General features: G+C 39.7%; 1 protein-coding gene and 1 long non-coding RNA gene across 8 annotated transcripts in view; one reads left to right on the forward strand and one right to left on the reverse strand.

The window, feature by feature from the left end:
* The window catches only part of DMD (dystrophin), a 1,990,807-nt gene that overhangs the window by 1,809,974 nt on the left and 168,378 nt on the right, over window positions 1-12,455 (forward strand). The gene's annotated exons all lie outside the window — the stretch shown is intronic.
* Window positions 1,091-8,400, reverse strand: LOC122897411. Its single transcript, XR_006382526.1, has 2 exons — window positions 8,276-8,400; window positions 1,091-1,182 (listed from the first exon to the last, which is right to left on the reverse strand). It is a non-coding gene; the product is annotated as an uncharacterized LOC122897411 (long non-coding RNA).

Consider the following 12,455-nt stretch of genomic DNA (forward strand, 5'->3'; position numbering starts at 1 on the left):
GTCAATGATTATTCTCATTCATCTTTAGATGAAATTAAAAAGTGAGTCAAATAGAGACTAATGTTATCTTAGCTGAGTCTCAAGTAATGGTATACGTGTGTGTGTGTGTGTGTGTGTATGTGTGTGTTTGAATTCTAATATTCTGAAAAACTTTAACAGTGGTGTATCTAGCATTTTTTTTTCACTAAAATGCATAACAAGAGCACCATATTGACCTACCAGCTGCTTCTAAATCAGACCAGACGTAGGTAATTATGAATTTGAAGCGAGGCCTTATTTCCATTTAAGATACAGAAACCTAGAAGTGTTGCCCCAAGCTTGGAGGTAGACAGGTATGCGTGTACCTTTTACTGTTCAACATGAATCATAGTTGTCTTCTCTGTTACGTGTCAGGACAAGAAGTTGTACATTCCACTCCAGTGCCTAAAGACAAGCCTGTGCTAGCTCACACCAATAAAACAAAACAGAGCAGAGGACATGGCTTTCGGTTAGGGATAGATCTATGCCATCTGTCCCGTAGTGGGTGAGTCCCTAGATCACTTGAGCTACTCAGTCAGTGGACTATAACTTAGTGCTCCTGTTGTATCGAAATGCAGCAACCGCCCTCCCAGCAACCATATAATTAGCTGTGTGCTCCAGGACAGTAGGACCACGGGGTTCATATGTATGCAGACACGGTGACCAGAAGAGAGCTTTTACTTTAGATTTTCCATCTGCCTTAACCCTGTTGAGAGGCAGTACAAGCCTCGGATGCCCATATCTATAACATGCACTGAGTAAGAGTAATTCAGATTCACTAGGCAGGAATCCACCACCTACTGCTCTGAAAACCATCTCTGACCTTCTGGTACCAGCACCTACTCTTTCTTTTTCTCATACTTAATGGAAAGATTTCGAAGATAGCTTTTCGTGATGACAGATCTCACAAAGCCAAAAACTAAATGGCAATAACCCCCCAACATGCTATCTTCCTTCTCAATATTCTGAGGTTTTTCTCTTATAACATACATATGAATTCAAAAAAGATTTATACAATAGGTTTCCAAAGGAACTACACAAACAGAAGGTTCTCGCATTCACTGCTAGTCACCTGCTCCGTCACTCTGGGGTGGTGGCCTTTGGCTGCTTGTTCCTCTTCAACTCTTCTGTTCCTTCTGTTCCATCACACGAGGCTATTCACCACTGTCCACAAAATGCAAGGTGGAAGGCGGCACGGGTAGTCCAGTTAGAAATGGAGCATATAATCACAGACTTAAGATTTCATGGTTTTTCTCCAGTTTTCTATCCATCACTTTCCCTAGCTGAACATCAGTATTTGCAAGTGACCATGCTTTCTCTACACACAATAACATCAGGGGAAGGGAATTAAGTACAGACTTTAGAAAAGATGAATCTTCTAAAGAGCAGATCACTCTACAGATGCCAAAGTATGTGTTGTGACATAGAGACGCAAATAATGAGGAAGAACTAATGGTTTAGAGAGATCCTACTTGACCTCTAGTTCTCTAAGTTTTCATTCAACGTAGAGCCATGCCAATAGGTGTGCAGAGCATGAAACCTAAAGGATAATGAAAAGCCTGGGACCCTGAGGTCAGTAAGAAACTTCTTCCAGTCGAAGATGTGAAAGCATTTATGCCTTGGCACCAGCAACATTACAACTAAAATTCGTGTGACTGGAGACTGCAGTTAGGAACCCTGTTATTTATTCCCACGTGGCCAACTGTAATTCTGTGACTTAGCTCAGTAGTTCTTCGTTCCGTTGGACCCGCTTGTCTGCCTTGAGATTAGGCTTAGGAAGAGGCCTATAAAATAGTTCTCCGCTGGAAATCAGAGTCTCTTGACCCACTATAAAGGGAGCCATAAACAGTTTTCTCAGGGGAATCATTCAGCATACTGCAGGTCTCCATAAAAATCTTTGTGACAAAATTGTCTTTACTGAAGTCATCATCCACTGGACTAAAAAATAGGTTACTGTTAGCTTTTTGAAAATGAAAAAAGTGGGGCCTTCTCAGTAATACTTTGAGTAGTTGTTCATAACCAAGAGCCCTCAAGCTATCAGTCTTATTTTTAGATGCCATACTTCTGGATAGGTAGAGAATTTATAGAGTATGGTTTAAAGAATTATTCAATTGTAGGGCAATCATTCAACTTACTCCCATGGCAAAGCTAAGCCAAAAGCATTCGAGATCAACGAGAACCTGTTCTCTTCTGATTTAGGAAACAGATTTTCCATCTTTTCATGGATAACCCATGTTCAATGTTTAACGCCTCTGGAAGATTTTCCTAATAGTTCTTTCTGATCTTAAATCTTTGGTCTGTCCTCAGGGACGTATCAGAGTTAGTTACCAACTTTTTTAATGTCTCCCATTATGAAAAGTCACTTTGGGGATTGTTTTTTCTCTTAAGAAATATGTGTTTCTCTGCACTTAACACTTCGGCTTCCACTCTGAAGCTTGAGGTAATGCAAATGAATCTCTTTCATTATCAAAATTCAATTTCTCTTACAAGTTTATTCTCAGCAACCACAAATAAGAGCCTCCTGGTTTCTGGCTGGTATATAAGTCTTAATTTATTTTCACACATCGCCCCCCACCACCACCAAAGAGAGCAGCCGAAATGGTAGAATTAATTGCATGTATCACCAATACATAATACCAGTTTGCACACCTTGAAATTATACCAAAAGCAAATGTATGCCATCTCCAGCAAACACAGACAAATACTCAACGCCAACTGCACTGTGCTAAAACATAGTGAACACTTTAAGAGCATCTCCTAGAACTGCATGATCAACACTACGTCACTCAGCACAGGAATTTTCCTTTTGAGTTCTATTTAAGGAAATAGACTGAGCGTGCCATAACCCAGATAATTCCTGCCTTTCTTAAGTGGTCACTTTCTGCTGTTATCATTCAGGGAATCGGGTCTCTTCCTCCAAAGACCTTGGATTACCCTGGGATTGAAACCTTGTCCTTTAACTTATCTGACAGCACACTTCCGTAATGTGTCATCAGTCTGGTATCTACAGTCAGCTAATAAGATGGCAGAAATGGGTTTGCTCAAGTGTGAAGAGATAATAAAATCATGAAAAAATAAGCAGCAGCAAGAATCTTAAAGCTACTGCAGCCCAAACTCTTCATCTTATAGATAGGAAAACAGAAGTTCAAAAGGGGAAAGCAATTTTGATAAGGCGGCCAAACTGACCTAGAAAACTGGATCTTGTGTTACCTGGTCCTGTGGTCCCTCTACAAAGCCATGGTCACTGGCAGAAAAGCCACATGCCAGGAGGTTATTTCCAAGTTGTCCCATGCATTTGTATGGCCCTTCACAAAACACTTTTACATCTGTTAGACCATTTGATTCTCAGATTCTACTGTGGAGGGTTTGGAGAGCATCTATGGTAATCCTCGTTTGTGCAGATAAGGAAACTGAGCCTCAGGAAGGTTTCATTGACCTAAGATCACTTACTGTGGAGCAAAAGCAGGGCAGGGGTGGGGGGAACCCAAGCTTCTCTTCTCCACATGGGGACTTGTTATGTTGTGCCAAAGGGTTGCTTCGTTGCTGTTGATGATGGTCGCAAAGGGAAGACTTTTATTTTTTTTCAAGATTTTTTGTTTGTTTGTTTGTTTGACAGAGATCACAAGTAGGCAGAGAGGCAGGCGGAGAGAGAAAGAGGAAGGCAAGCAGGCTCCCTGCTGAGCAGAGAGCCTGATTGTCGATTGTCGATTGTCGTCGGGGAGGCTCCATCCCAGGACTCTGGGATCATGACCTGAGCCGAAGGCAGAGGCTTTAACCCACTGATCTACCCAGGCGCCCCAAAGGGAAGACTTTTAATATCATGTCTCTTTCATCCCCAGGCCAGTCATTCCACTTTTCACCTAAGTTTGGAAAATAGTATGTCCTTTCGTGAGCTTGCTGCTTTAACCATTTGTGTGAAGGTCAGAACTGTGTTTTATGTATTAAACTGATACGACCATTTGATATCCACCACACATGACCCCCCACCCCCCACCCGTGTCTCACTCTATACCCAAAATGGTCCTGTCCTTCATGCGTCTTAAAAGCAGCAAGCATGGGAAATTTTTTCTATCCATATAATACAGAAGCGAGTATATAATAGGGCTGTGGAAAACAACCAGCAGGGGAGGCTGCGGCACTGTAATTTTAACCCGAACTTCATTACCACGTGTAAGTACCTTAGTTAAAAAAATGGATCTAAAAGCATGTTGTGGGTTTTTTTCCTAAAATGCTGTCGAAACAGCTACAAAAAAAAAAATCATTAAGCAATACTACTTCAGTAATATGCTATTTTGAATGCGTTGTTTTCAAGGGTATTTTCCAAACAGATTGCTTAAATGTTTTACCTTGAGGAAAAACGCATTCAGAAAATGTACAAAAATGATAAATGTTCAGTGCAATCATCACAAAATGAACACATTCATGGTCACCATCTAGGGCAATAAATAAAACATTAAAGTATCCCCCAAAAGAGTGTCTCTGTCTCTCTAGCTGTCTATCTTTTCCTGAGATGGGGAAAGCAAAGATGGTAAAATGTTAATACTTGGTGAGTATAAATGAATGGTTTAAGGGCGTTCTTTAACTTTTTGGTAGGTTTGAAATTTTCAAAATAAAAGTTGAGGGATAAAGATAAAACATTGCTAACATCTCAGAAACCACCACCCCAACCCACCCTACCCCTACATCCCCTCTCCCAGTCACTGCTCCTCCCTCATCCTAAAGGTAACCTCTCCCCTGCCTTTTAGCACCATGGTTTAGTTTTGCCTGTTTTTTAACTTTGGGAAAATGGAATTGTACAGTATAGAAACTTTTGTGTCTCTGACTCAGCGTTGTGTTTGTGAGGTTGTCCCATGTTGTTGCACGTAGCTATCACTCTTGTTCACTGCTGTATGACATCCTGTTATAAAAATATACCATAATTGGGGCGCCTGGGTGGCTCAGTGGGTTAAAGCCTCTGCCTTCAGCTCAGGTCATGATCCCAGGGTCCTGGGATCAAGCTCCGCATCGGGCTCTCTGCTCAGCAGGGAGCCTGCTTCCTCCTCGCTCCCTGCCTGCCTCTCTGCCTACTTATGATCTCTCTCTCTCTGTCAAATAAATAAATAAAATCTAAAAATATGTATATACCATAATTTATCCACTCTATTAGTGATGGACTTTCTTTCCAACTTAGAGGCATTGTAAGGCTCCAGTGAGTATTCTTTTATGTGTCTTCCAGTTTTCCAGAATGGTTAAACCAATTTATACACCTGTTAGCAGCATAGGAAAGTTGTAGCTGCTTCACATCTCAACCATATTTGATATTGTTGGTCTTGAAATTTTAGTCACTGCACTGGGTGTATAGTAGAATTTTATTGTGAGTTTCACTGGCATTCCCCTGATTACATTTGAGGTTGAAGATGGTTACATGTTTTTATTGACCATTTCATATATCTACTTATGTGAAGTATCTTGCCTATTTTTTAATTTTGCCCCTCTTTTTCTTACTGATTTGTAGTTCTTTATGTGCTCTGGATCACTTTGTAGCTTTGTCAACTACATGTGCTGCAAATATCTTCTCCCATTATGTAGCTTACTTTTTAACTCAATTATTGAGTATTTAATAGAATGAAGTTCTAAATTCTAATGTAGTCCAATATACAACTTTTCTTTTTAGTTAATTCTTTCCCATGATCATGAATATTTTCTCTAACATTGTCTTCTAAAAACTTTATTTTTTAAGTAGGCTCCACACCCAGTGTGGAGCCCCATGTGGGGCTTGAATTCACGACCCTGAGGTCAAGACCTGAGCTGAGATGAGGAGTCAGATGCTTAACCAACTGAGCCACCCAAGCACCCCTAAAAACTTTGATTATATTTTATATATATATATAATGTTATTATATTTTATATGATATATTAATGTATCATATACATGTGTATAAATATATTATATATTTTTATATTATATTATATTTTAGATGTACAGTCTATCTGGAATTGATTTTTGTGTGTGTGTCACTTATAAGATAGGGATTTAGTTTCATTTTTAGCAATGTGGCTATCCCATTGGCTCAGCACCACTTCCATTTCTGAAATCATCCCAACTTGTATGTGATAAAAGATGTGAAACTTTGGTTTTTGTTTGGGATTCCTGCATCCATCTAGAGATGTTGGTCTGGGGGCGCCTGGGTGGCTCAGTGGGTTAAGCCGCTGCCTTCGGCTCAGGTCATGATCTCAGGGTCCTGGGATCGAGTCCTGCGTCGGGCTCTCTGCTCAGCGGGGAGCCTGCTTCCTCCTCTCTCTCTCTGCCTGCCTCTCTGCCTACTTGTGATCTCTGTCAAATAAATAAATAAAATCTTTAAAAAAAAAATAGAGATGTTGGTCTGTAGTTCCGGTCAAGCTTTGATATCAGGATGATTCTGATCACATAAAAGTCAAGTATTGCTTCTTCTGGTCTCTGGAAGGGTTTATGTAAGATAGGTATTCCTGCCAGTGACGTAATTTGGTCCTGGACTTTTCCTTGAGGGAAACTTTATAATTGGAGTCAATTCCTTAAACACTGTAGCACTCTTTAAGTTTTCTATTTCTTCATATATCAGTGTTAGCTAACTTAAAACACACTAAGGTACTCACATTGGTGTGGTCAGGCCTCGCTGGTTTAAATTAGAGGTTGCAAATTTCAATGCCAGTGGAAGCTAGCCTACTAATGTAAATGATCAAGGCTGGCCCAGCAGGAAGGCAGTCAGAACCTGGGGTTGGGGGTGCCTACAGAGGACACAATCCCTTTACAGAGTGGTGGCGGGCAGCTCCAGCCAATTATTACCAGATAAGAAACTGAGCCCAATATGACCAAATCATTCCTTTAAATGAGAAATGAAAAATGTAGATGACTCAGAAAAAAAAAACCTCTGAATATTTCAATGTTGAATAATTCAAATTAAAAAGAATAACTGTGTGGGCTAAACAAAACATGTGTGCATGCCAAATTTAGCCAGAAGATTGCTAGTTTGCACCTTTTACTCCAAACTAACAAAAAGCACAATAGCACACATACAATTTCGTTTTTAAATAATAAAGATTATTTATATTTGGCTTTACTTATTTAATTCACACAAATATAAAAGCTTGACATTTACCGATAAATTATAAATGATACCATATTTTTTTAAAGTTTAGATTTTAAAACACCCAAGCCCCTGAACAATTAGGATATTTTCATTTGCTCTCAGGGTTTTGCATTGGTTTTCCCCCAAATCTTATTTTGATGAGAAATTCAGTACCTTTGGGAGTTTTTAAAGGACTGATTGGAATTAAGCTGTTCTTACTCAAAGGTTTACAAGTTCACTATACCAGGCAGGTGGGGACCACACAGATACAAAAAGTCAACTGTCTTTGTAGTCTATAATCTTAAGTATAAAATGGCATACTAAAAATACAAGAACTTTGGGGCGCCTGGGTGGCTCAGTGGGTTAAGCCTCTGCCTTCAGCTCAGGTCATGATCCCAGGGTCCTGGGATCAAGCCCCGCATCCGGCTCTCTGCTCAGCAGGGAGCCTACTTCCTCCTCTCTCTCTCTCTGCCTGCCTCTCTGCCTACTTGTGATCTCTCTGTCCAATAAATAAATAAAAATCTTTAAAAAATATATAAGAACTTTGAACAATCAAGCCATTTTCTTTTTTTGCAAGATTTTATTTTTAAGTAGCTCTATACCAGTTGTGGGACTCGAACTCATGACCCTGAGATCAAGAGTCGCACTCTCCACCTACTGAGCCAGCCAGGAACCCCTCGATTCATTTTCAAACAAAATTTGACATAAAACAGTTCATATTGTTGGGATAATTAATATGTGCCTCAAGTAATTTGGGGGCTATTTTGAGGATTAGGTATTAGGTATTAGGTATTATCTAATTACTATGACCATTATGAAAGACATTACCTATTTATCTCCACGTCTAGGGAAAATTTAAGAAATTGGAATGAAAGAACAATAATAAAAATACAAAATGTAAAATAATAAAATAATCATCTAAGTGGCTATCTGATATATAGTTAAGCAATCTTTTTATAAAATTCAGGAATGTAAAAATAATCATTTACTTGATTTTTCTAGTTTATAAACTGCGTCACACACCCAATCTCATTTCATCTTAGAAGAGCACGGAAAGGATATAGGATAGGTTGTGTTGTTCCCATTTTACAGTCGATAGCACTGATGCTTAAAGAGATTATGTTATTGTCTTAGTCTGTGTAGAAGAAAATACCCCAGACTGGGTCGCTTACCAAAAAACAGAAAGTATTGCTCACAGGTCTGGAGGCTGGAAGCCCGTGATGGAGGTGCCAGCAGGGGCAGGTGAGGCCTTCTCTCTGGTCACAGTTTTCCAGTAGCGACTTCCTGGGAAGGAAGGGGCCAGGGCACTGAACGGGACCTCTCTCTTGGAGGAACACTAATTCCAGTCAGGAGAGCTCCACCCTCATGACTAATCACCTCCCAGAGGCCCCACCTCCCAATGCCATCGCCTTCCCGGACTAAGAGTTCAACAGTTAAGTATTTCAAGGAGACAAATATTCAGACAGTAGGAGTGATTTGGGTTTTTTTTGAACATAGCACAGTGTTAGAGCCTCGGTTGAATCCAGCAGTTTCTAGCTGAACCCTGGGTACTCTTCGCTCTTGTTCTGTGTGAGACACTCCACAAGCATAGAAAAGACAGTCGTAGGTGGGCCCCATGGTGTAATGGTCAGCACTCTGGACTCTGAAAAGACAGTCGTGGGGACCCAGGCCTTGTCTACAAACTTGGGCATGTTTTCCACTTTCCCTTTTTTTTTTCAAGTGTCTATTAGGCAAATTAGGAAGTGAAACATAACCTGAAAGGTTCTATTTCCTTTTTTTAATTTGATATGGAACTAATAAAAATTAGAATTTATGCTCCATTTAATACGATCAAAGCAACCAAATAAACACAACTGTGTCTGTCTTGTCAATTACAGTAAACATTTAACTACAATTGTGTTATCAGAATGTTAACATTTTACGATTTTGTATTTCTTTAATAAGAGAAAGGAAGTTGGTAAAGAATGTTAATACTAGTTATGCATCCCCAAGGCCTAAAAATAAGATGTGGGAATTTTCTATTTATTCGGTTTAGATCTTAGAGTAAATGAATAAATAAGAACAGCACAAATTTGATTATTCCAGTAGGAATCTTTGTTCTAAAGTTGGCAGCTGTCAGTTATTCCTAGCATTTTTAAACGGATTCTATGTAATAAAATCACGTCTTATTTCCAATAAAATGGGCAAAGCACATACAAAATGCCTTAGTTTGTCTTAACTCTCAGCGGCAGAGTACTGCCAACATTATTCAGTTCCTTTGTCCTTTCCAGACAAAAGCCACCTCTATATAGCTCTGTAAGTCTTCAATTCCAGAGTATTACTGTTATCTTAATGGGATTGTACTTGGTTATCTGATAAATTGTTGGCAACCTACCCACATTACTTCCTTTGACTGACATAAAATTCACTCAACAATTGACCAGCTTTATCTTGCAGGTAGTAAAGGGAAGGGCTTGCTTATTCCTGGATGCACCTAGGTTTCAGGCCTTTGAAAAAGATTGAAGATACCAGTTGGCCTACCTACCCTAAGTAGATAATACAAACTAAACTGGAGACGTTATTGCGTAAGTTGTATGGAATTTTCTGTTTTGAAAGAAACAAACACACTCTTGCGTTCTTTTAAACCTTCTGTTTCCCAGGTTGTGTCCAGGTTCCAACCATTACACATCTTACTGTCTCTTTTCCTCTTAAATCCTTCTCCTCCCCTTCCTTCTACTTCTGCCTTCTAGAAGGTTTCCTTCTACTTCTCCCCCTCTCCCAGCTGCTGTGAAGCAGTCCTTTTTGCTCCTTTCTGTCAAGGCTAAATTTGGCACATTCATTCAGTTGGCTTGGGAGACCACTTAGTGCTCTGTCTTTTTTTAACATAAGAATCTTGACACTGGCTATCATTTTGAAGACTGTCATTCAGAGATTTATCTATTGGAAGGAATCCATCAGTGTATTTCGTCGGACTATTTAAAGAAGCCTTTGATTGGAGATTTCAAGACATCAGAAGAGATTCCCTGAGAATGACTGAACTCGTGCTATATAAATGAGAATGATTTTCCATTTGCTGTACACTTAACTGAAGCCTGACTAATACAAAGGCATATAACTAAAAAAATCAAATAAACAAATTCCACTATGCCCAAACGCAGAGCAGGCATTCCGGTATTAGCTTTCAGTTCCTCTTTCATAGAAACTAGACAAATCAGAAAAAGAGATTTTATCCCAGTCCTGCTATAGATTACACATCTTCCCCCTACAACATCCCCTTTTTATTGATTTTCTTCGTTGTGCATTATTCCAATCTTGAGTCACACATGGTGCTTTTTTCTCTCAGACCTTTTAATACTCATTGACAAGAATTCTTGGTCTCTGTGTATATGTGCTCCAAGTGCACATTCGAAATAGGGATTTCTCATCAACCTGCTAGACGTGCTACTTCCAATGTGTTATACAAAGTGTTTGCTGCCAGTTATTTGCCACCTAGAATGTTTTCTCTCTCTTCTGTGTTTCTCTACTGGCTTCTCCCTCTTTCTTTCCTCCCCCCTCTTCCCCTCCCCTCCTTTCCCTTCTTCCGGGTTCTACCTTACATTGGGCAGTAGAAGGATTCTGTTCTCAGTTCCTTTTTGTAGATAGAGAAACTTTCAGATTAGAGGCTAATGGGAAAAATAAGGCTATTCCGTTCTATAGATGTACAGATGTCCTCACATCAAGAGGCCCCCTCCAGTACGCCGACCTTGAACCTTCTCTTTATGTGCAGTCTGTGTGGGCTACTCTTGTACACAGTAAGCATACCCTACGTCTTCCTTGTTTGGATACCCCTGTTTCCTTGGCTCTGGTTTGTGCTAAAACGTCATATCCCAGTAAAAGAATTCCAATACAAACAGAACAAAGAAAAAGAAGTTCCAATTAAACACAGAGAAACATTGCTGCTGGAATTTTAATGTGCATATGAATCACCTGAGACTCTTGTTGAAATTCAGATTCTGACTCAATCTTTGTGGAGTGAGACCCAAGATCCTGCATTTCCAACAGTCGCTCCGGTGATGCCGCGTGCAGCTGGTCTCTGGACCAGACCTGGAGCAGCGAGGAAGGAGGTTATTTTTTTATTTGCCCATTCACTTAGTTTATAATAACTCTCAAAACAGATTGCAGACTTTAAAACAACTTAGAGCACGAAATAAAGATTGTCCCATGCCTAATTTTTTTAATTGACCATCTCAAATCAAAATTATTTGATCAAGGGCGCCTGGGTGGCTCAGTCAGTTAAGCGTCTGCCTTTGGCTCAGGTCATGATCCCAGGATCCTGGGATCCAGCCCCACATCAGGCTCTCTGTTCACTGGGGATCTACTTCTCCCTCTCCCTCTGTCTGCTCCTCTGCCTGCTTGTGCTCTCTCTTTCTCTCTTTCTGTCAAATAAATAAATAAAATATTTTAAAGAAAATATTTGATCAACCTTCCAGGTGTGCATATCTCTTGTTACTTTCAACAGGTTCCAATGAAATAGTGATCTCTGAGTAAGAGTGTAGGGTAAGTGACTTCTAATTGGGTTTCGTTGAAGATTTATGCTTCTACCTGCTTTTGAAAGAATTAGCAGTGGCTCAAATTGAGCACACGATGAGCCAGTGGCAGGAAAACCTAAGTGCATCTGACATCTTAGCTTATCAGGTCTAGGAGACAAGCTTCTGTTACTTGGTAGCAAGCTACTGGGAATATTGGTGTTCAAAGCTGCATTTTCCCCAAGGCAAAAACAGCATCAAAATATAAAAAGCTTTTTACTTCTGGCATGAGTGATAAAGAAGCAGGTGAAAAAACTTAGCTAATACTTCTAAAGGCTAATTTTATCTAAGTGTTCTTGTCCAGCTGTTCTTGGTAGGTCCAGCTGCTAGTTGAACAGGACAGGTGGTAATCCCTGTTCAGTGGCTCATTATCACCCAGAGGCTTTGATCTGTCTAATACATAATCAATCAGGTTCTGAATTTTAATAGCCTTCATATTTTCATTTCACTTGTTTTACCTAGATTTATTTTCCAAAGTCCCAATATGATTTTGTTTTTTAATAAGACTATTTTTGATCATTTATTTATTTTGACATAACTAGGCTCATGATATACCAGCTGGAGTTTATTACGCCCCTGAATCATAAACTTTTTTTCTCCCTTCCCTCTCCTCTCCTTACAAGATCCAAATTGCAAAACCTAAGGATAAAGTTTTAATTTTGGAAGCACAAAAGACAGAAATCGTTTCAGAGGAGAGCATTAGTGAAAATCAATACCTGAGAGCCTCATTTTAAGACCCTGAGCCCTACGGTTTATGCTTCTTTTCTGGTGTCTTCAGACTTGTGATGTGCATAAGTGAAGACTAAAA

The sequence above is a fragment of the Neovison vison genome, chromosome X (assembly GCF_020171115.1).
Source record: "Neovison vison isolate M4711 chromosome X, ASM_NN_V1, whole genome shotgun sequence".
Taxonomy (NCBI): domain Eukaryota; kingdom Metazoa; phylum Chordata; class Mammalia; order Carnivora; family Mustelidae; genus Neogale; species Neogale vison.